Genomic DNA, 27,717 nt, shown 5'->3' with positions numbered 1-27,717 from the left:
ATCACAGCAGGACATTTGTTCCAGGATCATACATATGGACGAAGGCCGTATGTGGCAGGGAGGCAACAACACCAGGTATCTGACTCTGGGCCAACTCTGCCAACAGGCTTTCCACCATGTACAGTACAGGTGCACTTTACCCACCTGCCCAATCTCCCTCTCTCATCTTCCACCATCTCTGCTCTCTTTCTTTCCCCATCCTCTCCTCTATCTGTTTCTCCTTTGCGGTTGTACTGTATGTTCAAATGTTAGCATTATAAATGGCCCGTTCTTTTAACAAGTCTAAGATTTGATTTGTTCTGTGAGTGCAACGTTGGTGGATTTATGTCCCCCTTGACTGGGGTTTCAGAGTAAGGCTTGTTTCCCTGATATATATCCCTGCCCTGTCAGGAGCGATTTGGCAATTCCATTTTCATAAACTCTATAGCAGGGGCCTCTTGAAAATAGGAAACTTGCATTTTTTTTTCTTTTATGATTTTAAAACTTTACTAGATCTTCTTGCTTTTTCATAAGCTTAATGCAGCACAGCAGCCTTGATGCACAATGCAATTAAGTACAAATATCCTGAATGTGCATATTTTACTGTACATAGAACAATACATGGCCTCACTGCAGTAGTCATTCTCTGAAGTCTCTGCAGCAGTTCCACTAGCCAACAAGAGGGTCAGCTTTAAAGAGAATGCAAAATAATTGGGAATGGACCACAGTCCAATAGTTGTGTGCTTCCTGGGATATAAAGTTACTCCATTGTAAACCGTGTTAGGTTGCAGACACACCACTGAAAGATGTACATCCATTACAAAAAGCCACAGACCTGACATGTCCTGTAGATCACAGGCATTGCAGTCCTTGTTTCTACAGTTCTGAACCTGAGCATTAAAACTTTACCAAAGACCAGGCAGAGAATCTTAAAATAATCTACATATATTTTATTAATGTATTTAAGTGAAACAACTTCTGTTTTAATAAATTCAGTTATACATTTACTATGCATATTTTACTGTATTTTCTTTAATGAATAATTAAATTTCCAATTGAATTTAATGCATAATTTGTCTTTGAGTGCCTGCAGATGTTTTACTAGCCACCCAAGGAATGTGTCCATTATCTATCAGGTATCTGGTGCCCGTACCGTGTGAATGGGAAATAATAAGCACTCGTGAAGGACTATGACTCCCAACAGAGTACTCTAAAATGTGCATTGCCTCTACCTGCTATATATCACTGACCATTTACAATGGCAGCATGAATTTTGATTTAACAGATCTTAAGCCAGGTTATGTTCTCAGCATGCAACCCCCAGTTTTTTGTGCGATGAAGGATATTTTTGACACCACTTACCAAAGTTTCACATGGCCTGCCAGGCTTACAGTGGCAAATAAGTTCAAAGTAGCTTGTTCAGCAACATGGTTACATGTTTTAAATAACTGGATAACAAACATGAGCAACCTCTGGAGGCATAGCATAATCAGTTGAAATGTATTCATTTGCTTTAGTCCATAAGCCTCTAAAAACACCCTACCTGCCATTTTAAAGGTAGCAGGACTTCTCTAAACATCTAAAATATCCTTCATTATGCACACAAACTTGGCCAATAAATAACATACACTAAAACTGAAATAGTACTGTTTAAAAGTCAGAACAGAATGAACTATTACTTTTATACACCCACATTTATTAGCCTAACTAAAATAAAGTGACAGAACACATAAACCATGGATTAAAATAGGTTTGAAAGCTCGCAATGCTTTTTTTATTTCCTTAAATATTGCTTTGTAATAATAATATGCCAAGAACCATGCTTATTTAAGAAGTTATGCATAATGCGCATTTATGTTCATAAGGAAACTAAATTTATGAAAAAATAGATACAAAAATGTATGGTCTTAGAATGATATTCATATTTGCTCATTCTGTTTAAAACATATAACTGCATAGGGTCATTAATGGTCATCTGATAAACAGTACATTGTCTATATAATGTTTTTTATTTATTTTTTATTTTTTTATTATATTATATTCCAGAACAGGAATCAATCCAGAATGTTTCCTGAAATATTCTTGAAACTTTATTTGATAGCTGGATCACATATTAGAGCTACATTCACAAAATCAATGCTTTATAATAAAGAAAAAGTCATACATTTGTTTTGGACAGTTTTCAAAGTGCAGTTTGTGCATGCCACTTTGTCATTATTTTTTTTTTTATTTTTTTTTATTTTTTTATTTCTCACTTGTGGTGTGGCCTTCAAACACAGGGCTTCTGAAATATAACCTGCCAGCTAGCTCTGAAAATAATGTTTGCATTCGGGAATACGAGTATGACTTACTTCTTCTGTTGTGCTAATCATGGAGGCTGTGATTATATAGACATATCTATCATTCTGAATTATCTACTTTACAAGTTACGAAGTGTTTCCTGCCATTGACACCAGTGTGTCATTATGGACAATTCATAATAATTTTGGTAATGATCTATAGCTTTATATTCTGATTTTTTTAACTTTCATCTTCAGAGTTTGTACATCCAACCTATTAGAATGAAAAGACACCATGCCACACAAAAAAATTATACGTAAGTACAAAATGGATAGACCGAATAATTATAAGGAAAATATATATTTTACAGTAATGCAAGATTTAAATGCACGTATGTATTATAATCAAATCCTTTGATTGAGGATGTTATACTCAATCCATCTGGTTGAAGTCTTGAAGCCTTTGGTCTATTTAAGTGGTGTGCTTTGTCCAATGTGAAATAGCTGGCCACATGGCTAGATAGACATGCACTGATACTGAGGAAACTCTCTCCAACAAAAGTCTACTGGTTTAAATTTATCTCTGAAATTTATAACAAAATCGAGATAAAAAATCTTCAACAAAATGTTCAACAAAGAATGCACTCACTGTACCCTACAAATATATTACCAGGAGAAAGTAAGACCAACATGATGGTAATGCTGCTGAGCTGGATGAGCTATTAGTAATGTTTAGTTTATAGCTGACATGGTTGACTGTGAATGATGCAACACTTTTTCAAGCAATGCAAAAGTGAAAATGGTACAAAAATGTCTGAAGAGGAGCTAAAGGCTCATTTCATGATCAATGGGTTATCTGTCTCAGAACAGTGCCTGCATTCCTGCACAATGGCAAAGCTGTCCATTATCACGAGAGTGCATAGCAATATGATTGCTCTTTATTTCATTTATTATCATTTTCAAGCATGAAAGCATTATTTCGAAAACACCAATCATCTTGAAAATCCACCAAGCATCATATTTGGACAGTAATACATTGGCCGCATTCATTTGTGCTTCACCTTAATAGCATGCAAATCGGTGGCAAACGGACGGAAAATAGCCCGGTATGCACTATTGTGCATCGCTGAACAACGATAATGAATCTGCGTCTCCTATCAGGAGTAGTGTCACAATACATGATTTTGAATATGGCGTATTGTTTTAATGCATAGGATGCTGCTGGTGCATGCTTGCTTAACTTGAAAATGAACAGTATGTGTTTCTTTTCACTGGCCCTTTAAGCTCTTGCTCCATTGTGCCCTTAATTTAATTTAATTTGTTCAGTCATTTGATTTTGCTCATGTTAAATAGTATGCACTTAAATGAGATGATGTCCAAATTGAAACTGAGATGAAAGACATATTTCTGACAGGGAACAACATGGAAAACAAACAGAACTAGAAGGAAGGCAACCAGATTTGCCAAGTTGCTGTCATTCTGAGAATGCTCAACTTGGACATTCAGTGCTCCTGCAACCAAACTATGAGTGGAGACAACAAACTGTGTTCTGGCTTTATTAGTAGATGATAAACGATAACTAAGCCAAATATTCATAAATAATGTGTGCGTGATCTCTCAGTATTTCATTTCAAACTGACGGAGAATAACTTCATTTCTGCATTTGAACCATGATAATTGCATTTGTGGTACGTTATTTTGACCAAATTTATAAACATAATCTAATTTAAGTTTAAGTATTGTAAATGTCTTGCTTCATTTAAGCCATTTTCCAAGTCAGTGTAATGTTCACATCTGGAGTTATAAAGCCTTAAATAGAACACCCCCTAAATGGACCAGTATCTGCATGAAGGGGTTAAATATTTTTAACATTGTCATAAAATACGAGGAAAAGCTTGCTAACTAATTGTAAACCAGGGATCTCGGAATACAGAGTACAGTCCTGGAGGGACACAGTGTTTGTTGTTTTTTTTTGATGTGCTTCACGACTTTAGCACTTAATTGAATTTATTGATTGGCTAAAGAGGCTATATACTTGTTTTCAAGCAGTAAATTTGTTGTTTATTGAAACCACAAAAACCGGCAGGCAGAGGGTGGTTCACACCCAAAAATATTTTGTCTTCCAAAAATAGTGAACACTATTATTTTGCATGTTCTGTGTGTGTGTCTGTATGTCAGTGTGTGTGTGTGAACACGCATGTGTGTGCCCTTTCAGCTTAATTTTTCATCTCTGTCTTTTACTGATCATCTAAAAACATCTGTTCCCCCACTGTCTTTGCAGATAAACGTGTGAGTGTACAGCTCAGGTATCTCATAGCTGTTGGTAAAGTCTCACCAGTTCTTCTCTCTTGATGTCACCAGGTGGTTTGACCGTCACTTTACAGGAAATTGCTCTCCGAAAATTTTGTAAGACACACTTGCGAAATGTCATCTTTTTTTTTCTCTCCACCGTTTACCCTTTAAAATCTGTCCTTTTTTGAAAGGGTATCAGCTCTTTAGCATATAAGCTGGCTGCTGATTTCAAGGCTGTGCATTCAGCATTCATTTAAATGACGGGTGCATAATAAGCTATATTCCACAATGGACCGATTTATGTTTAAGCAAGTCCACTCAGCATTTATTATAACACCTTTCCGTGCGTAATGAAGAGCCAGATCCATGCTGTGCTATGAATAGACTTGTGAGCTAATTCACCGCTCATTCACAAAGTAATTGTGTGGAGCCTTCATTTTAACAGCTCATCTAGCGTGCAGATTCGGAGTGGCAACCCCTTTTCTTTACATGCGCTGTTGGGTTTTGGAAGGATGCATCATACACGAAATGACGATCCATTAAACCTGAAGCACTCTTCTGCGGCTGAGAATAATTAAATCCCCTTTATCCGTGCTCTTAAGACAAAGACGTTTATTGAGAGGTGAATGGCTGGTTTTGTGTCTACGCGCAAACATTATAAACACATCACTGGAAAATTGTGCATCCTGTAAACTGGGAGTTTACAATGTCTGAGCAGGATATGGACAGGGAAAGCCTGATTCTAGATCAGCAGTCCTAGACTTTGTGAACATGAGCATTTGTGATGTTCATTTCTTTTTGGTAAAAAATCCCTGCATCAATTATTTACTGTTTTGGTTGAATCAATAATAATCCTCATCCAGTGGAATGCACAGGACTAAAGAAAATCTGAGGAAAACTGCTGGAACCACAGCTGAGAAGCCCTGGCTTGAGTCATTATTTCTGCATGTATTACTTGCATTGCACCAACTTTACTTGGTAGCTATAAAATAATAAATGCATTATGCGCTGTGTGTGTGACATTGTGGTGGATGATGTAGGTAGAAGGTTTGATTTAAGTTAAAATCTCTGTTTAAAGAAAACAGTATTTTGAGCCCATGTACCACATACTCAGCTTAGAGGGGATGGTACCCAGGGTACAAGAATAAGGTTATGTTCATATAATTTCAGGTAAAAGCTTGCAGGTACCAATATATACATTGAAAAGGGGTTGTTTATTTATGCAGATGTTATGTTATAAACATTTTAATAAAGGAACGTGAATAAAATTGTCTTTTTGCACTCCATTGTTGAATAAGTATTACAAAATGCTTTGAGATATATCAGACACACATTTGCATAGCATATAACAATTATAATGTATGTATATTTCTTGTTTCATTTTCAGAGCTGTATGATAATACAAAGATGTACGGATGCAAACAGGATGTTTAATTAAAATAATTATGGAACTATATAATGGAAGGCAAACAGGTTTCCCAGAAGGAATATTAAAAAAGGACTCAAAGAAATGAATAAATAATATATAAGGCTGTAGCTAGACTATTAGTTACACAGCTAATATGCAAATGCAATATATGCCAAATTCTGTAGTGGTATATAGATTAAAGCACTGCTGAAGTATAGCACATTCTCTTTACCTAAGGGACCTAACTGTTCATATACTGTAACCTCATATTGTAAATATTAATTTGTGTGGACTAAAATTCAGAAGCTGCATCAAAACATCAGATAAGATGCACTTAAGATTTCAAGTATAAAACAGCTTATGTAAATGACATTGAATTCAGGCAACTATTATGGAAAACATTAACTGTGTAAACAAAATTAGTTATGTATAAAATCCCACTTTGACATGGATATGACTGTATCTCGATGTAAAGTTTATACTTGACGTAATTTCCTGCTGGTTATGTGGCAGTACTACACATTTGAGGGCTGCACATTTGAGGACTCTGAATTGGGCTGTGTTTGTGTTATAACATTTATTTGGTAATCAATGTTAGGCAAGACGAGTGCAAGAAATGTTGAAATGCAACCTTTTTTTACAGGAAAATGGCTGTTATTGGCTACATTCACATGATGGGGTATTGTAAAGCACATTCATGAAAATTTAAATGTAAGTTCATTTGAGATCTACAGTATATACATATTATAGGTGCATTAGATACACTTTTTTTTTTTTTTTCTGTAGATCAAGCCTAAGCACAATTAAATTGGTAAATAATCTTAAAATTATGTTTTAAATCCACAAATTTTTATGAATGTTCTTAGGCTTATCTACAACCTCTAATACTAAGTGAATCCCGAGAGGAATCCATATTATTCCATGAATAAGTGTACAATTAGCTCATATTCATATTATTTCTTGAGAGGACAAACAGGCTTCTAATGAGGACCACTACAGTGTTGCAGCAGAGGAGAGCACCAGTAAAGAGAAGTTCTGATGGTAATCATCAAGGCTGAACTTACAGCCCCCAACAGCACATATGCGTGGACTAGCCCAGTCATAAGGTAATTAAAGCTAAATGGCCGAGATCAAGAAAATGACAGCACCAGGAGCACATGAACAACAGCACCAAAACCCTCCCTGCAGTTCCACAAACATAACCCCCCCACCCCCCACCCCCCTCTCGGGCTTGCGTCCCTTTGTATTGCCTAATTGTATTTTTATTTATATATTTCCACAACATGTTACAGTGGGATTCATTATCCAGGAAAGAGTCAGGTCTTTCCCTTGTTCAATTATTCAAAGCACAGTCACAGACGGTCTTTAAACTTTCATGGGAGCCAATTTGGAGGCTAGCACTGGGTGCATGGAAAGGCACAGCCAAAGTGCTAACACACCGCTACCAGGTCCTGCCTGCTCGTGGAGGTGAGAAGTGCTTTTTTAGCATCGTTAAAAAAGCACACACACACACAAAAAGCAAAGCCAAAAAAACAAAACAAAAACAAAAGCACCTGTCAAGAACTCCTGATTTGGCATCCATATGGGCTGGCATTTCATCAAGAAATTGAAAATTAAATAATCCCTTAAAAGCCTGACAAGGGTAACCATGGGAAATCGAATGTGCCATTTTACTTTTTTATTGATTTAGTTATGTATTTTTAATCCTGTTTTGTATTTCATCTTCCACGGCTAACCTCAGCATGTGGTGAGCTGCTAGGTTTTATCTGAGGTGAATTCGGCCTTGTAAAGGAGAAACTAAAAGTGACCATACAACAAGGTGGTAGAGAGGAGGCAAGATAATATCAGATGGGAAAAAAGGAAAACATGCAGTCGTATAACACCAACCTACAAAACTTCATCATGATTGCTCTTGGATTATTTAACTTAATGTTTAATACATAGTATTATATTCAAGTGTCCTTCCATTTTCCTTTAATCCAATATTCAGCTTATTGAATCAACCTCTTTTTGAGAGTAAGAAGCTTGCATGCAGAAAACACCTCTTTCGGGTTTATTATTGTAGTATTTACAGTGGCATTAGCCCAAATGTGCACTTGCTATACAGCTTAGTGTAATTGAATTACAGAGGCCTCAATAATTTGGACAAGGCGTGACTCATTTACTGCCAGCTGAATGGACAAAAGCACTTCTTATTCACACACATACACACACACATGCAAATTCAAAGGCAAAAAACAGTGAAGACTATTACTATATTTCTAAATTGGATTACAAAAGAATCCACAATGAATGAACAGATCACAATAATACTTTTCCTTTAGAGAATTCACAATATCTTAAATTGCAATCTCTGTGAAGATTATGGAATTGTATTTATTATCTTTTTTATAGTTAGGATCTAATTCATTAATGTATGAGATAGTAAAATAAACAGGGGACATAATAATATGAAATTGCTTGGCCCCAATATTGTAAAATAGTTCATTGTCTGACCTTGTAGTGCTGTATGTGTAAACTGGGACATGGAAAGATGTTTAAATATTACAACTCCAATGTTTAAATCGTGACATCATGCTAAGTATTAAATATTAGTAGCTTTAATTGTATTTGTTGTACTAATAAAGAGGGGCTCGAAACTAGATAGTCTTATATCAAACACGAAAACATACCAATGCAAAATAAATTTATGCTATATAAAATATGCACAAATGCAATATATTACACTTCTTCAAAATACAAAATAAGCAAAGGTCCATGCACATACCTCTGCACCTTGCAAGCAGAATAAAATAGGCTGGGTACAAAGTTATTCATGACTCCAAACGAAACAGAAACACTGCAGCTTTTCTTTTTATATGAATTCACAACATGAAAACCCTTCTGCTTTTTAAACCTTTCCACAGGTTCAGTGATTCACAAATCTGTCGTTGAACGTTACTGCCGTAACTGAATAGCTAGCCTGATATGCAGGGACAATAAAGATAACTTAATGCATGCTCACAGTATCTTACTAGTGCTTATAAAGCAAAGTCTAAAATTTTAAGACGGCCAGTTTAGACGCTCTAAATTATGCTGCCACACTTTTGTTTGCATACACATCGCTCCTTATGAATTTGACAGCCAGTCACACAACAACACACAACAACCACATCTATTGCCTCTCGAATTATTACCACACACAAATATTCAGTGTCAGGGTTACTGTCTGTGGCAGAGACAGTTTGTGGGAGAGGTTCAGGGCAATCAGAGGGACCACGTCTACTGGTGAAGTAGCACCTGGAGTGCATCTCTAATTAGTCCAGGTATTTAAAGTGTGCTCTCTTCTCTGTCTGAGACAGAGTATTGGCTGACGAGAGAGAGAATGAGAAAGCAGTGGCAGAAAGTTCCTTAGCTACAAAAACAGCTGAAAATGCTTGTGTGAAGGGATTAAAATGGCACTGAACTGCGACACGACTTAGGACCAGACTCAAGTCCTCAGCAATCTGAATATAGTTCTGGGACAATGTTAAATCAAAATCACACTCAGAAGAAGCACCAACAGGAACTAACAAGACAGCTTGAAATGTCAGGATTAATGTAATGTTTGGAACAAGTTTTCAGTTATTAAATCCTTCTACTGCAGTACCAAGCCCTACCTTCTGTTTTTGTTGAAATTTATTGAATGCGTACATAAATTCAGTTATGTGTGCAGCAAAAAAAGACAGCATCTGCATTATCTGTTATTAAATAAATTTCATAAAAGAAAATATAGGTCATCCTGAGTTATACAGTATGTGCACCAAAGAAGAGACAGCATTTGAAGTATTATCAATCAATTTCATAAAAGAAAATATCTCTGCTGCAGTTCAAATACATAGACAAAAACTGCTCCAGTCATCTGTGAATACCAATATGATTTGGATGGTGGTTGTTTCCCTAAGGCTGCCCCACTGCATGCCACTGAGCTATTAATCTATACTTGTTTATGGGTTAGTATGTCAATGACTAGTTTTTCAACTGGCACAACTGGTGAGGTGTTAGCTCTGCCGATATGTCACATACGGAATGGTGCAACATAGGGAGGGGTACTCCCTACTGTGCCATTTTGCTTAATCCTATTTTAACAGTGGAATATAAACCCAGATTGCTGCAGTAATGTAATGGAAATAGAATCGCTAAGGGGATGAATGAGTCATCTCACGGCCATAGTCTCCCCACGTGCGCATCAACCCCGGAGTGGAGCTTGGTCGGCCAATGGCAGGAAGCTCTGAATGGTGACACGAATAGGGAGACCGTCACTGTACTGAGCTCTCCCTGAGCTCTCCAGCCAACTCGGAGCCTCACACAGACAGGCTTGCGGTAAGACTAATGAGGCATGGAGACAATAAAAGAGCAAGCAACCCCCCCAACCCCCCCCCCCCCCCCTCACCCCCTTCCTCTTTCCCTGCTGTGGAAAAGTGGATTTTAATAAGCAGGGCGGCAGTGGCTTCCAAGCCCTAAGCCTTGACGTGCTGTACACTGTGAAAATGTTGAGGGAAAACTTTGCATTACAGTGTTGTCAGGTCTTCAGGGAACAGTTCAGTAAAATGATTTAGCAAATAAAAAATGTTCTATTTAATGGAATGTGTACTGCAGTGTCACCTAGGTCATTTACAGTTTTAAAATCTGTTGACAAATCTGTTTACAGTTGGCAATGCCAATTCCAAGAAGATAACATACTAATATTGAAGCAACCACAACTCAATTATACTAGCAGTATCTGTTAAAATAAAAAAATGCAGTGAAAGGCTATTCAATAAGCAGAAAATAACCATGACCTTCAGTCATCAGATGAGAATGAATTCCACTATGATTTCAATACCATATCTAATTTTACAAAAATGTTCCTTATTCAGTTTCAAATGGATATATTATTCACCAAGATTCTTCTGCTCTACAGAAATCACTGTCATTCAATACCAGTTAATTTCTGTGAATAATATTTTACAGGTTCTTCTCCTTTTGAGACACTTATGCAAATAAACCACCCAAGTGCAATATCCATTTTTGCCAGACATACATTTAAGCTTTTGCCAATAATGGTGATCTGAAATGGTGGCCTAGAATCAATGTAGGCTCTGTCATCCTCTATTGGCAGGTTTTGTTAGCATCACTTCCAGTGTATAGTGTGTCACAAGATAATTCACTGTATGGATCTTTGTGGCTACAATTGTGTAGTGAGATGGATGCTCTTACATTCAGTATGTTTTTAGGAGTTTTAGTGTAAGTACTTGCTGCTTGACATGACCAGCTTAAAATTTTAAATTCTAAATTCTATAGGTGTCAGGACCCTGCCTTTTGCTCCAGTTATTCCTTTTTTTGGCCGCCAGATGACGGCATTTCTCATCCTTGTTCTTTGGTTCATTTGCCTCATTGCTTTCTCCTGCGTTTGATTGTATTGTTGTGTTCATTTATTCAATCATTGTTTTCACCTGTGTCTCGTTGTCTTGTTTCATTCTGCACCCACCGGCTCATTGTCTGTGATTGTCTCCAAGTGTGACCCAGTGTATTTAAGTCCTGTTTCCCTGTCACTCAGGACTGGATCCTACTGTTTCTGTTCACTGTCCTTTGTGTGATTCCCGAGTTTTTCCGCATTGCCTATGTTTCTTGAGTCCTCTGCGTGTTTTCTCATTTAGAGTTTTACAAGTGTTTTGAGTTTGTAGTTTTGCCCATCGTGGCCTTTTGTTGGTTCCCTGTTTGTGTTTGCTTTTTTATACCCTACCTTTTGAGTCTCCTGTTTTACCCTGCACTTGGGTCCTAACCCGCCAAAACCCTGACAATAGGTACTTTATAAAGTTTTCATTTTCATTTTTTTTTCTACTCCAATATATATAACTCACTTTCATATTGTTGGTATGAAATAATGTCTTTAGACATCTTCAAAACTATACAAAAAATAAAAATAAAAACCTGGAAATTACTTGATACTGTAGGTATTCACCCCCCTTATATTCACATATAATTCTAATCTATCAAATGTTTTCTGGGTATTTTCCACTTTTTTTTAAAAGATCATGCTAAATACATTAACTAGGTTCACATATGCTTATTTGGAATCCTCCCATGTTTAATTGCATGATTGCAGAATTAAACTGACGTGAGGTCTTAGAACTAAAACAGCAGATCAGTCACACTATCATGAAGACAAGGGAACTGCCTTTGGAATATTGAGATTAAGTTTTTAGGAGGCAAAGAGCTGGAGACAGTAAGAAAAAGATTGGCAAGACTTTGAACTTTTCAAGGACCACTATTAACTGCATAATAACAAATCTAACAAAAAATACTACCAAGGCTGTCTTACTAAACAGGCAAGAAGGCCAGTTACAATACTAGCAGAGTTACAGAGTTCATTGGTTGAAATGGGAGAAACTGTCCAGGGAACAGCAATCTCTTCAGCACTTCACAGATTTGGCCTTTTGTGCAGAATGGCTTGACTGAAGCCGCTTCTGAGAAAGACCAACATTAAGTCATGCCTGGAGTTTGCCAGAAGCAACATGACAGACCTTGAAACCTTCGGTAGGAAGATTTTGTGATCTGTTGAGACTAAAATTGAGCTTTTTGGCCTAAAAGCAAAATGCAACGGTATGTTTGGCGCAAACCAAACGCTATCCTGACAGTAAAGCCTGCTAGTGTCAGCATCATGCTGTGGTATTACTATTCAGCAGGAGGGATTGAGAAGCTTGTTTTCATCAAGGACAAAATGAACTGTGCCCAAAACAAGCAAATTCTTGAGAGAAATTTCCACAAGAGATTTTTTGGGGCAAAGATGTGCGTCAACACCACAATTACCCAGAGCACACAGCAAAAACTACAAAGGAAAGTCTCAAAACAAGGTAGTCATAGGAATAGAACAGACAAAGTCTGAATAAAAACCCTTTGAAAATATGTGATATGACTTGGAAATTGCTGTCCATTTATGTGATCCTTCTAACTTGGCAGAGTATAAGCAAATTTGCGTAGAATAGGCAAAGCTTATACAGACTACCCAAGAAGACCAAAGGCCTCTAGAAAGCATTTACTCTGAGGGCTTGAATACCTTCTAAAATAATAAGTGTGAGTAATCCATATTTGGGAAAAATGTTGTTTAATAAAAACTATGTTTGCATCATTAATGCAAATAACTATGTGCATAAAATTTTTTATTTGTTTACAAATGTTACCATACAAAATGTGAAAAAGTACAAGGGAGTGAATACTTTCTGAAGCCCAAAATATTGCTTTATCAATGTCATCCTATGAACACAAGCCAGGAATAGAATGGTATGAGATCGTCTAGAGATGAGTGTTGCTAATTAATACAAGCTAGAGATGCTATGGTACAGCACACTTGATAACTGTGAAATCAGTATGTCATTGTGCAATTGTATTTGTCCCTATCAAATAAAACGTAAATACAATTGCCAAATAACCACATAAATACAATATAATAAAATACAGTGGCCTTCTATATAGTGTTCTACATGCTTACATTCCAGAGCATTTTACAAGAGTGTTAAGATTAACAGTCAGCTGATAGTTCAAACAAAGAGGCATATGCACACAAAACCAGGTATGTCTTAAATCCTGATTTATTAGAGCAAATTGCAGCTGTGCCTTAGATATCACTCAGAATTGAATTTAACAAGGAGCAGAACAGCTAAAATCTCTTCCCCCAACTGGTTTAAAATGACTGTGAGGAAGTGCCAAGAAATCAGCTATTGCTGAACATGCCGGGCGATTGCATTAGGTGTAAGATCACTTTGTTTTTCTCATTTTTCTGGACATTGGTTGAGTATACAGCTGCACTGTCATTGCTCTAGTATTTTATTCTATTTATCGTAATATGAAGAGCTCCAGGCAGCTGATGTCCCCACTAGACATGAGTGGCCTTGTGCCAGCTGAATTTAAGGGGCAGAGTAAACCACGGACTAATATCTGGGCGTCAATAGAGTTGTGAAAGGTCACATGATGCAAGTCATAATGTGTCTTCACACATCTTGTGAACAATCTTCGACCCCAGCTACAAACCATTATATCAATATCTTATCTCTTCATGCTTTCAGTTCATACCTTCTCTCAAGTGAGGATATACTTTGAAATATGGTATATAGACCTGATTCACATTACCCATGATGCTCAGAACCCTTATCAATATCAGTGTCCTCACTGCAGGTGCACTTTTCTAGTGCTAATCTCTTGTCTACTGTTTCCCCTCTTAAAAACTGACAAAGGCTGATGGAAGGACAAGGTGGTGTTACAGCTCTGTGTCACCTCTTTAAAATGCCACTTCATTACCCCTCTAGTGGGATACACCAGCGATGCCTCCAACTTGTCATCGTTATTGGTAATGGATTAGTGCCGGCCTCTACTCAAGTTCCACCATGCAAGGCCATCTATGGGATATTTCCACCAAGAGAGTGTAAAAGTGAAAGGCTAGACCCCTATTGCAGCAATAAAGCTGATCGCCCATTAGCTGTAAGGAGCCCCATACATCAGCTCCAGGTGACATCATTTGGTTCCTGCCACTGTGATCGACTCCATCTTCTCCCCCTTTATCTGCATCTTCCCAAGCTTGCCTTTTCATCACACCCTCTGCACTCCTGTCCTTGAACCCCTATGCGATTTTACACTCCAGAATTGCAGACATTCAGGAAAATGAAAGTGTTTCAGGGTAAGGCAGTGCAGTGGCCACTGCTGGGTACCCTCCATGGCATCTATCAAAATGTAAACCCCTTCATTAATTCTTATTAAGCACCAGTTGAAAGGGCCATTAACTGCACCCCCCAAGAGTATTAACCTGTTTATTGCACCGTTTGAGGAGGGGAAAAAGGTCATCATAGTATTACTGATGTCAGCTTTTCTGGCCAATGCCATAAAAGCAAGCCATATATACTTATTTAAAATATTTCCACACTGTTTTGCTGTTATCTGATATCAATACACCTCCTGCTGTTCTTGATTGAGCATGGCATTGAGACTTGATGAAGGCAGTGTGGGACCAAGTCACAGGATCTGTGATCCATTTATTTCTGTTTTTCTCATCAAAATATGTCTGGAGCACAATTTGTGCAAATTACCTCAACACACGTAGTGCTCTCAATCAGATTCCTTACATTTCGTTTCACCTACTCTTTACCATCAGACTGAGAAGCAGGCCAAACCCTCAGCATCTTATCACTGTAGATCAGATGAGTGAAACTGTTTAAATTTGCTTAAAAGAATTTGCAAGATGGTCTCTCTTAACAAGGGAGCATATGTCTGGAGTACAAATAAGACAAACTGCAACAGATAAGATGAAAAAGAAAACATTTGTTATTGTCTTTGGGAAGGCTGTTTGGTGAAAACAAGAAAATAATTGGTGCATATACTGTAAGGGGATAAAGGTTATTTTTATAATTACATTTTCTAAAATCTTTGTATTTATGGTTTGACCAAACATTTCTTTTATATATTCTGCATATTATGATGCCTGTCTTTTGTGTCAATTGCAATTATAGCATTACATTTGTACTAGTAAGTGAATATATCGCAAACAGATACAGTGTGCAGAAACCAAAACAATTCCCACTAGATCCAAACATATACAGTGCCTTCACATTTTGTTCTTAAAATTTGAATGCATTGAACTATTATTTTGCCCATGATGGCAACAAGCTTCCAAGTCACACCTGATGAACAGCTACACAACAGTATATTGACACAGCTATACTGTTACCTGGGTGATGGGCTGGGTGTTTAGTTTGCACCAGGCATACAACATTACTTTCAGGCAAAGTAATTCAACTTTAACCAAATCCTCCAGGTCTCAGGGTCCTGGCAAAGGTTACATGGCTTCTGGCAAACTGCAGGTGTGACCGAAAGACCAAATCTATAAGCGCTGAAGGGATCATTTCGGCCAATGAGCTCTGCAACTCTTTTCGTGTTGTTGTTGGCCTCTTAGTCACTTCTCTGACAGTAGCCCTTCTCATCCAGTTGCTTTTGGTTGAATGGCCTGATCTTCATAGCCTGTGCCATATTTTGTTGTTCCATTTTGTTTCAAAGGACTTAAGGGTTTTTTGAGGAAGGTTCAAAGCTTTGCCAATCTTTTAATAACCTTCTCTAGCTTTTGGCCTCCTGACAATTCTCAAAATTCCACAGGCAGTTCCTTAGTCTTCATGACAGCATAATTGCTCTGCTGTTTCAATTGAGACCTCACTGAGTTGGTGATATTCACTCTGCAATCATGCAATTAAACACAGGTGGATTCAAAATCAATATAGGTGGACCTTCTTTATGAGTTTAGTCTGATCTCTCAAGAAAACAGAATACACCTATCCCAGTGTTGGTTATTGATACAAATTGGATCAATATTCTTCAATTAAGTCATTTTAAGGTTTTCTTTTTTTAAAGGTTATAAAATTATGAAGTCATTTAATTTGAAAAAGAATCACATTTACTTGTATTTTAATTGGACTGTGCAGCACAGTATGAGAAATAAACAGGGATGAAAACTTTCTGGAGGTGCTGCATGTCATTGTTTGGTAGGCTGGCCAGACATCTTCATTTTCCAGGAAATGTCTTATTTTTTAAACTAAAAATAAACTTTCAAATGGGATTTCTGTATTCATAAAAGTGTCCAGTAAGGTTTTTGTACGTCCATAGACTGTATGTAAGCAAACAGCCTGAGATTATGGTCTTAACACCTGCCCACCCATGTCCTCTCTTCAGTATATTGTTTGGATACATTCACATTTAGTTTGATGTAAAATTTAACAATACTGTCAGTCATAGTATGCATAGAGCAGTTTTTGTGTGTGCAGAAAAGTTTCTGTGTGAACAGAGCAGTTTTTGTGTGTGCAGAAAACATTCTGTGTGCATAGAGCAATTTTTGTGTGTGCAGAGAAGTTTTTGTGTGCACAGTACAGTATAGGAGTGTGCATGACTCTGTATTAAATTTCTGTATTGAATTTCTGGTTTCTTTCTCTTCTAAATGTTCTGTCTGGCACAAGTTTACAATCTTCCAAATTGAAAATGTTATGTATTATCCAATTCATGCGTACCACAGATGTTTGGATTTTTTTTTTTAAATGGGAACCTCTTGTGCCTTTTTCAAAACATCTAAGTTTTTGAACAGATGCCAGAGTTGCACAGGAGTGTAAAAATTGATTTAAAATTTCAATCCTATTAATTACGGAAGGCTCAGGGGCCTCCCTCTCACTGTTTATTATGGCTATCTGATTGCTGACTTTTATATATAGATATATAGTCAGACATATTGCCCCAGTTACCTCTTGTTTCTTAATGATTTTTGTGGAGTCAACAGTAAGAAACCTATATGGCTTTAACTCAAGTATAAATGCTGTATGTATATATGACTGTCATTTTGCAGAATGTTATACAATATGATATACAATGGTAAAATGGCTTTGAATTCAAACACTAATCCCACAAGTCAAAGTTAAAGGACATCTCAGTGGTGACCTATATTGGTAGATTTTGAGGTACTAATTGCTCACTGTTTGGTTCATCTACTATGTAATTGCTTTATTTTGCAGATCTGGCTATTTCGGACACATTTAGGCAAAACGTGTGCTTAGGTACATAATATGAAAGTGAAAGCAAGTGGCTATAATGCATTAGTAATTTAAGATGACAGTGAATGTGACGTTAAGTGTTGTGATGAATATGACGTTAAGTGTCGTGATGAAAAGTCATGGCAGGCTCTAGCAGTGGAGACAGAGACACATTGAGATGGCTGGTTGATAGAGGGAGGGCTCTTAAGAAATGTATTTCCAGGCATCCGTAATAACAGGGGCATTGGACCTGCAAGGCGCAGCTGCTGTCACAGAGCCACTGTTTCAGGACAGTGATGCTGAGTTAAAGGAGTGAAGAGGGGGGACATTGACTGTACAGTGCAGAGGGGATGCACTGTGGGCCCAAGACTGGAGTTACTGGAGTCTGAAGGAGACTGTTTTCTTGTGGGATATATTATAATTCATTTTTTCTCCAAGCTAAAAAAAAAAGAAGGTGTTATGGAGTAATATGGGTACAAAAATATTTAATGAAATAAGTAGTTAAAATGAGTGTGACTCATTATAAGCTGTTTTTATGAGCTTATCGCAGTTTTGTTTTTATTGTTAAACCATCCATAAACATAAAAAGCACAAAACGCTATAACAGACTGAACACAAAGCCATTATTTGATGTATGGTAACAGGCTGGAAATATTCCTGGAAATATATTACTAAGCCAACCCACACAGGTTCCTTAGAGATTCTTAGGTGCGGAGTTGCCAAGAATGATAGGCACTGATCAGAGACCAAGCATTTAGAAAGATCCAAAAAAAAATAGGTTGTGCTATCATGTTTTTTCAGGGACTCACTGTGTCCTGCTGTGGAGAGCAAAAGCAATGTGATTGGTCCATAAAAATCTGTTATTGACAACTCTTGTCACTATTGAAATGTGATCAGCCAGATGGCCCCGCCATTGTTTAATAGATTTAATTTTATTTTTTTCAAATTTAATAAAATGACTTTCTTTGCCAGTACTAAAGATATCAGGAGTTGTTTTGGTTGTGAAAGAGGGCAGGTAATTCTTGTTAAATCTCTCAAAAGACAAGGGAGGGTGATAGTGGGATAGGCTACTCACAAGTCCAGATAAACTCTGTGTTACTTGCTGCCAGTATGATTGAGAAGTCTGGCATTCCCAAAATGATTATGTATCCCCTGTAGATTATGTATCCCATGTTTTATGTATCCCATTATGCATCCTATTAGGTCTAATGCATATGAGGATGTCAGGGTTCCTTATTGGTGATAATGTGCATAATCCCATATGTGTGTTATTGATTTTATGTGCTTCTCACCATGTGTTGAGTGTACTAGCTATACAGGGGTTGTCAAAGAGTCACTGCTTTTTCAAAACAGATCAAATATATGGCAGGTCATTAATGTTGGTGTTACTGCAATAGTTTTGTTAAGGAATGCAGGCCTGTCGACATCAGCATATTAAATGGATTGCTGTTTCATTAGCTGTTTGGGTTTCTGCAGTGGCTCTAATTTTATTCTCGGTTTTTTGTTTTTCCAATAGAACTTGTTAATTGTGCTGTCAAGGTTGCTGAACTATTCTTACTGGGGCTGGTTGGGAGCATGTGGAATGGATAATAAAGTCTGGGTAATATGTTCATTGGAGTTCCTGCAATGTGTCCCATCAATGATAAAGAAAGACCAGCGGGCGAGGTCGCTGGTTACGCATTGCAGGATGGGAGTATAGTTGAGGTTGTGAAGATCATTCAGTGTGTTGATATACTGGATTCCAAGGTATTTAACCGGACATATACAGCATCTGAGATTAAAGTCCTGTTCTCTACCATCCCACATACAATAGTTTAGGAGCAGGGCATCAGATTTGTAACCAGAGACTGAACTGAAACAGTTCATGGTGAATGTCTGGATTAGAGGATGCTGGATGTTCAGTGTATAACAGTATGTCGTCAGCATCTGAGGTGATTTTTTGTTCTAACTGTCCTAATTCCTTTATTTGTTTTATTGGTAATGATGGTTACAAGGGGTTCAATAAAGATGGAGAACAGCGATGGGGATGGAGGCAGCCCTGTAAGGTGCCTCTCTGTAAGTTGTTTAATGATTATTCCACTGGTATTAAGAAATGCTATGGGAGACTGATACACATTATATTAATGTAGTTTATGAATTTGTTGCCAAAGCCCCGGTGTAATACAGTGGAAGATAAGAATTACCAGCTTACTCCATAAAATGCAATAGAATTGCCAGGATTTTTTCTTCTCCTCCCTTTCTCAGTTTAAGACTTAATTCATCCACCGATGGACTCAAAATTGTGTCTTATTTATTATGTAATGCTTTACATGACAGCAACAGGAACCACAGAAAGAATATTACCAGAATGCTATGTAGTGAATGTTACTGATAATGTCTTAATGCTCTTGTAATTGAAAGATTTATATGCGTATAGACTTGAATTAAATATCTACAAAAATATTTTAAATGATATTCAAAAGTTATATAATTGGAAACTGCTGGAGTTCTTTTGTTTGCAGTTTCTCTCTGAGCACAGTTTGAAGGCCATAAAGTTAATTAGAAATTTTCCCACGCAAAAGAAAATGTTTCAGTGGCAAATATTTGCACTGACCGCATCACTACACTACAATATACAATCAACATTTTGACCATTGAAGCAGCCGTATGCTTTAGTTAACTTTAAAATTTTCTAATGTTCTGATCTTCTGATGTTACTCTGTTACCCTACAGAAAGTGTTAAAAAAAACACTGTGCACCCTTTACAACCTTGCACCCTTTAACATTACAGTAACTGCTTTCAGAAAGTCACATCAGTTGTTTGGGCAGAAGGATTCTACCATGCCTTGCGGTGTCGCATAATATTAATCTTAAGTTCACCACATACAAGTTTATCAGTTCATTTATAAATAATCGTCAAGCAATGCAAGCCATAAGTCAATGAAGTTTTGATTGACAATATAATTTAACATTCGGTTCTATATAATATTGAAATGACAGAACACCCTCATGCTGTTTTTTTTCTGCCAAGTTACTTCACCAGGGAAAATGTAATTAACCAAATTATCGAAATATATTAATTAACTCCTTTATTTTTGTCATTACACTAGCAACTTTTCTGCAATTTTGGGCATGAGCAAGCAGCTTCATCAAGAACGGTCCATCGAGAACTCTGCAGAGCGGGACACCATAGTCAGGTTGCATAGTCAGGTTGCTGCACAGCCCACTCATGAGACCTGGCAATGCCAACATGCACCTACAGAGGTGCAGAGTACACAGGCAATGGACTGCTGAAGAGTGGAGAAATGTGATATGGTCAGATTAGTCAGCCTTCACCATATTCTTCAGGCATACACGATGCCCAGGTTCAGTCCTAATCACCACTTCTCAGTTATCGCCTTCATCCCGTGTTACAGCATTTCTTTCCTCCAGGAACAGTGTCTTCCAGGATGACAATGACCCTATTCACAGAGCATATGCAGGCATCCACTGGTTTGATGAGCATCACAAAAATGTTATCCTCATGCCATGGCTTTCACACCACCAGATCTGAACCTAAACAAGCATTTATGGAATAACATCTGGGTCTTTATCTGTCAATCACTCCTGCAGAATTCAGATACTGGTGGATTCAATTCCATGGCAGATACAAGCTGCTCTGGTGGCATATGGTGGTCCAACATCATATTAAGTGACTCCATGTTGGTGTTTCCTCCTTTTTGGCCTCTGTCTGTATACACTCAAAATGTATTCCAGCTCAATTAATTTTGTTTTAAATTATGTCCAAATTCAATCTCAATTTTCCTGCATAAATTTCAGAATTTCTCTCAAATTAAAAAAAGTTTAAAAAGTGATAGGTCCATTTTTTTTAATGCACAAACAGATGGTACTGCTGTGTATGTAATTAAATTCAGCAAATAATTGCAGAAAGTAACATGTCTTTTTGGTTGACACGTAGACCTGCTGGATCCTTACTCAGCAAATTTGTAGTACATTTCATACAGGCATGTTGACACCCATTTCCCAAAATGTAACATGGCTGTAGTGGTGAATGCCGGCCATCTGTGCCCTCCACATCTGCTCCATTTCTCCGGCAGAGATAAACATTGTCTCTTGCTCCTTCTGTCTCGCCCCATCTTTTTTTTCACCCATCTCCCCCCTTTCCCTTGTCCCTCCTCTCTCAGCCCCTTGCCTCTCTGGGCTGGGCATCATCAGACATTCCAGACACGCGGGCTGTGGTGCGTTGTGAATTATTCAAGTCTGCCTACCGGGGTTGTGAGCAAATCATAAATCTCCGCGGTTGGGGCTATTTTGGTGGGTGACCACAGCTAAACGAAGTTAAACATCAAAGCGAATCCCAGGGAGATTTGAGTTGAATTATTGAATGCTGCCCTTTCTTAATGTATTGTTAATGTTTTTATTTAGTGCCGTGCCGTCTTTGATTACTCCACCTTTTGTGCCACGCCGTTCCATATCAGGGGTTAAAAAAAGAACGAAATGAACAAACAGAGTGTAATGTAAGGCCTAATGGACTATGAACCCAGAAAAAAACAAAATGGCAGTGTGCTAAATGGCTTTAATAATGCATGCCTACTGAACAGAGGCAAAGGGAACAGCGTGCACCGGTAAAAAAAATAAAAGGCTGTGCATTGTATTCGCTTTTCTAAAACCAAGTAAGTAAACCTGTATCTGTGACCTTCATTCAGATTATGAACAAAATATGAAACAAATAAAAAATAAAAAAGAGCCTTTCTGTTTATTACTGGGTATGCCAAGTGCTAAAAGGTGTTCATGAAAAGAAGTTGATGTGTATTCTGGCATTTGCAGCACAAATAAAATTTAAAAAGGATCATAATCCTGATGTTTCTGGTTGGTACAGGGTACTGTAATATTTTATATTAAACCACTATGGGCACCCTTTCTTGAGTCTATTGGTCCAAGATTGTTAAGTAGCTTTAAAAGGAATGGTGGATTGTAATAACAAATAGTCAATGACAACTTGTTCCAAAAAAGTGGTTGTAAAACTGTTGATATTCAATGTTCACAAATGTTTTATTCAATTTTTTGTAAGAACACTGCATTGAAGAGCAGTATGAATATTATTGTGTATATTGTAACTGATGGGAGAATCTCCCTTAACTCTTTGTGTCTTTCCTGTTTTTATTCCCTTTTCACTTTTACACTTTTCTCTTTTTTCTTATTATCCATGTTGTTGTTTTTTTTTTGTAGTTGTTTTTTTTCTCTCTCTCTTTTGTACTTACAAAATGAAATTAATTTTTAAAAATGAAGCAAATAACATACAGGTGCACAAGATGTTCCAACAGAACCAGGAGTTTGGGTGTGCATCCATCCATTATCTATACCTGCTTATTTCTGGTCAGGGTCATGGGGGGCACTGGAGCCCAGCGTGCATTGGACGAGAGGAATACATCCTATATACAGCACACACCATTCACTCACACACTTTTACCTATGGGCAATTTAGAGTCTCCAATGTCTTTGGACTGTGGGACGAAACCCACACAGACATAGGGAGAACATGCAAACCCCACACAGAAAAGGCCCAGGCCAGGATTCGAACCCAGAACCTTCTTGCTTTTACCCACTGCACCACCGTGCCATCCCTTGTCTTTTTGCAATTTAATCAAACAAATAATAATTTAACCAAATAACATAAAATTGTGTGGTTTAACAGAAACAATTAAAGTTTGTCTTTCCAGTGTTTTCAGAAAAGGCTGGCTACTCCTTTCATTATTACATTTCAGTGCTGTAGGCAGTGTTTATTGAAATGCTTTAACAATCAGAACCATGTTAGTTAATGGAATCTGGGCACTGGCAACCACTCTCCCTGTAAAATGTAGATTAAAAAATAGACTATTTTTCATAAGTTTACTTTTCTGCTTTGTTTCCCTTTTTTATTTAATCCAACATAAAGAAAAATGCTTCAGTGGTGGTATTGTGAATTCTAATTAATACAAATCACAGCAGACAGACCTTACAGAAAAGATTGAGTGTATTGTCTTTATCCTTCTTCATTTTCAAGTCAAATTATTTTTCCAACTTAGTTTGCCAACAATTAGATATTGAGATTCCAGCATCTTATAGTAACAACAGTAAATTCTGACCTAGAATCCCCTTTCAGTGCTGTGATGAAAGCAAAACAAGGTTTTATGCATAATCATGGTGCAGCTTACCTTAGCTCTTATGTACATCGAGGTCAGTCCTGATGGTAGCCTCTTCCTGAATTTGTCAGTCTCTTTTGCTCAGTGTGTGGTAACAGCTAAGCTTTTGTCTCTCCAGGAAATATTAGAGTACAGTTTAAGGTGTTTCTCTACATGAAATGATACCCTGCTCCGAGGCTTTATTGCTTCATCCTGCTGCTTGAGGTCTAAGGCAGCAGTGCGGCCATTTTAAGCAGCCATCTTTGTACTGCTTACTGCTTATGGTCAACCCATTAGTGCATTACCTGAGCTCGGCACAGATGCCAAATTGCAGATATCCTCAGCATGGCAGCGCCAATGTTTAGCCGAGGCAGTTTGCTGTGTAATTGCAGTCAGTGGGAGTCACCTTCCGTAGCCCGCTGAGCACTCCCATTCAAAACAAGCAAGCCAAGGATGAAGTTCACGGCCTCCACACCAACTCAGCCTTCCTCCCCCTACCACCGCGAACAGACAGCCATCTATTTGTTATTCAGCATCTGCCAGACACTGCCGGAAGGCTCAATGGCTCAAAAATTCTTATTTTTCATTTGTGAAAGGACAAAATATTATCTTGGTTACATCTGGCACCGGGTTGATTGCAGCATGACAAATTAATGACTGCCTTTTTATGTTTACACGCAGGATCATCTTCTTGCAATGTTATTATAAATGTCAGTAATGTGTCATACATACTGAATGTCCCAGCCTTTAAACAGATGAAAAAAAGTTAACACACAGAAGTGAAATCCATGAATGGTCATAATAATAATAATAATAATAATAATAATAATAATAATAATAATTTCCATTAGAAACCCCTCCATTGGGGTTATGCGGGGTAATATCCGATTCGGATAAGTCTGGAGAATTCTAAGTGAAAACATGCATGCATGTACAAATAAATACTCAAGTACTTACCACCTTTATAAATGAAAGAAGAGTCTTCTTTTTTTTCTCAGACAAAACATCCTCCTTCACCTTGGTACAGATAAGATGCCTTTAATCTGCTCAGGATTCCATGCAATTACTTGAGAATAAAAAACCAATGGTGTTCCTCATTTCTGGAGCGTGGTCGAAAAGAACTCATGCCAGGTAGATGGGAAATGATTAAAGGAGCCTTTTGCGCTCCGTGGAGCAAAACCGAATCAATCCGCATTGATGTATCACCAGCGTGTAATTAGCATGGCCCTGCAAAGGATGTCCGATAATTCAGCCTGATGTGAACAGGTGTGTTCTGTCTGAGGGTGGTGCAAGAAAAAAAAAAAAAGAAAGGGTTCCACAAAAGCCTGATGCATTATTGAAACTGACTCATGACTCAAGGAGGCCATCCTTACCTGCCATTCATATAGGTTCTCACAGGATGTCAAAATTCGCATTCAACCAAGATGGGTCCGGAAGGAAGGTTTTGACCCTTCATTCAAGAGGCAGTCTTTCAGGTAGCCTCAGTAAGTGCAAATGGTAGTTTTCCAGCATACATGCTCCACTACCCTTCATAGCGTAGAGTAGTTCAAAATAATCACCTTTTACAAAAGGTATATATCTGACGCATTCTACTCTGAACCCAAATTGGGCATTGCTGACCTCACTGTGGAATCATGAGAAAACCAGTACGAAAAAATATTTTTATTTCTGTCTGCAACTGTCAGAAGGAAGGGTTTTTTTTTTCATTTTTTAGTATGTATCCTGCTTATGATTATGCTACAAATTGATGTATCATGTCATCATCCGTAGCCTACTTATAAATTACAGACATTTTGGGTCTCAGGTGATTGATGTTGACCTGAGGGGACAGGTGGTGTGGTCACTGTGCCTTCATTCACAGTACAAGGCAGAAAAATGTGTTGAAAAGGTGCTTTATTCTTTGGAATGAGGTTAACTTTAGGTCTCCCATCCATGTAGTAACCAGGCCCACACTTGCTCAGCGTCAACCATTTGGCAACAGCAGGACCACATGGTGGTATGCCTGCTGTAGTCTCTGGATTACTTGACTAATTCTCTGGTGCCTTTCCCTTGATGCTTTGAGAAGGCAGTAAGCTAACTAGCTTCAATGCTAGCTCAGCTGAGCTGAAGACCTCATAATCAAGCTCAAAGCTATTCTTTTAAAGATACTGATTCAATGCAGAAATAAATATAAACATGTAATAAAATGTGTGACTGGCAATGACTTTTGTTGACTTTCCAAGGCAGAAAATCCAGTCAAATGATCAGCCAACTTGTGTATCACTGAAGTGTGTCTGCATGTGTGTGTGTGTGTGTGTGTGTATGTGTGAAAAGTGACACACAGTGGGCAGATAGGAGACGTACTCCAAGAAGTGTACACCAAGTTTTTCATTTTCTTTGAATTGTCCAACTACATTTCTCTCAAAGCTGCTGTACGATAGCTATAGACTTAAATTGTCCAAGCTGTGACAATAGTCATATTTCCTGACATGGTTGGCTCAGCTATAACTGAAATAGCTTCACATTTCATCAAAATAAAAAATGTCCTGTGTCACAACAAATGGATGCATTGAGGTGAAATTTTGATCATGTTCTAGCAGTTCTCAAGAGCAACAGTGGTTGTGTTCAAAAAGTTCTCTTCAGTGTTAGATTCATCTTTTTAAAACCTCATCTTTTCTTTATTGACTGTTGATGCAGTAATTGATGATGTAGCGAGTGCAATCTGAATGGTCATGTTTTTGCTTTCTTTGTTTACTTCATAGAAACAAAGACGTTACATCATAGCGGTCCAGAGTTCTCGTTCTCTCTCTCTCTCTCTCTCTCTCTCTCTCTCACTCACTCACACACACACACACACACACACACACAGCTAAGCATGAAAAAAAAGTGTGAAAGGGTTGTGCTGGGGAGGGCCAAATCACACACAAGTTTCTCGTGTATCTGGTTCAGATTTGTGAGCTGCAGCAAAAAAATAAATAAATAAAATAAAGCAAGGGAAAGACATGGGAGTGCTTTAAACGTCTAAAATATGAATGCTGACAGCTAGAAGCAGAGGTAAAGTGAAAAGGGTAGACACAGTATGCTGTGAAATATGATATGGGATTTTAACACTGTCCCTCCCCCAATGCACTTGCACGAACATACCAGTGCTGTCCCTGTATGGCCTTCATTTTATAAATCATGTATTTGGATTCACTAACGAAATGTAGCCCCAAATTTCCTTTTAAACACATTAAACATAGCATCACATAGTTTCTGCCGATTTTTTGGCTACACATTAATGCTGCAAACCATCCCGTTCCACCTCATCCCAAAGGTGCTCTATTGGATTGAAATCTGGGAACTGTGCAGGCCATTGCAGTAAACCGAAGTCACTGCTATGTTTATGGAACCAGCTTCAGATGACATGGCGCATTATCTTGCTGGTAGTATCCATTTGAACAAGGGTAGACTGTGGCTATGAATAAATCTCATGGTCAGCAACAATGCTTTGGTAAACTGTGGTAATCTAATGATGCTCAATTGGTATTAAGGGGCTTATTGTGTGTCATGAAAACATTCTTTGCACCATTACACCACCACCACAGTTTGCACCATTGACATGGTAGTATGGATCCATGCTCATGCTGTTTATGCCAATTTCTGACCTTGGATGTTTTTTTATCGCACCATTCTCTGTAATTGAGACAGTAGTGCATGCAAATCCCAGGAGGCAGCTCTTTACGAGATTCTGGAACTGCCACGCCAGGCACTGACAATCATACCATGGTAATAAAGTAATTTACCTTAGATCGTGCATCTTGCCCATTCTTAATGTTTGGTCGAACGACAACAAAAACTTGTTACCATGTATGCATGCTTTATATATTGAGTTGCAGAAACAAGCATTGCTGTTTGGAGGAGAAGGCTACTTGTGCTAATGAGCAGATGTACCTAATAAAGTGGCCACGGAGTGTATAAATCAGAAGCTAATTTTACTTTGGTTTTCTCTTGATTGATAGGACTCCAAATGTGTTCTTTGCTCCCTCAACACATTAAACATATTCATGCTCACAGGCATGTTTTAGTCAGTTGCTCCACATTAAATC

The sequence above is a fragment of the Anguilla anguilla genome, chromosome 10 (assembly GCF_013347855.1).
Source record: "Anguilla anguilla isolate fAngAng1 chromosome 10, fAngAng1.pri, whole genome shotgun sequence".
In the NCBI taxonomy this organism is placed as follows: Eukaryota; Metazoa; Chordata; class Actinopteri; order Anguilliformes; family Anguillidae; genus Anguilla; species Anguilla anguilla.
This window is presented reverse-complemented; position numbering follows the sequence as displayed.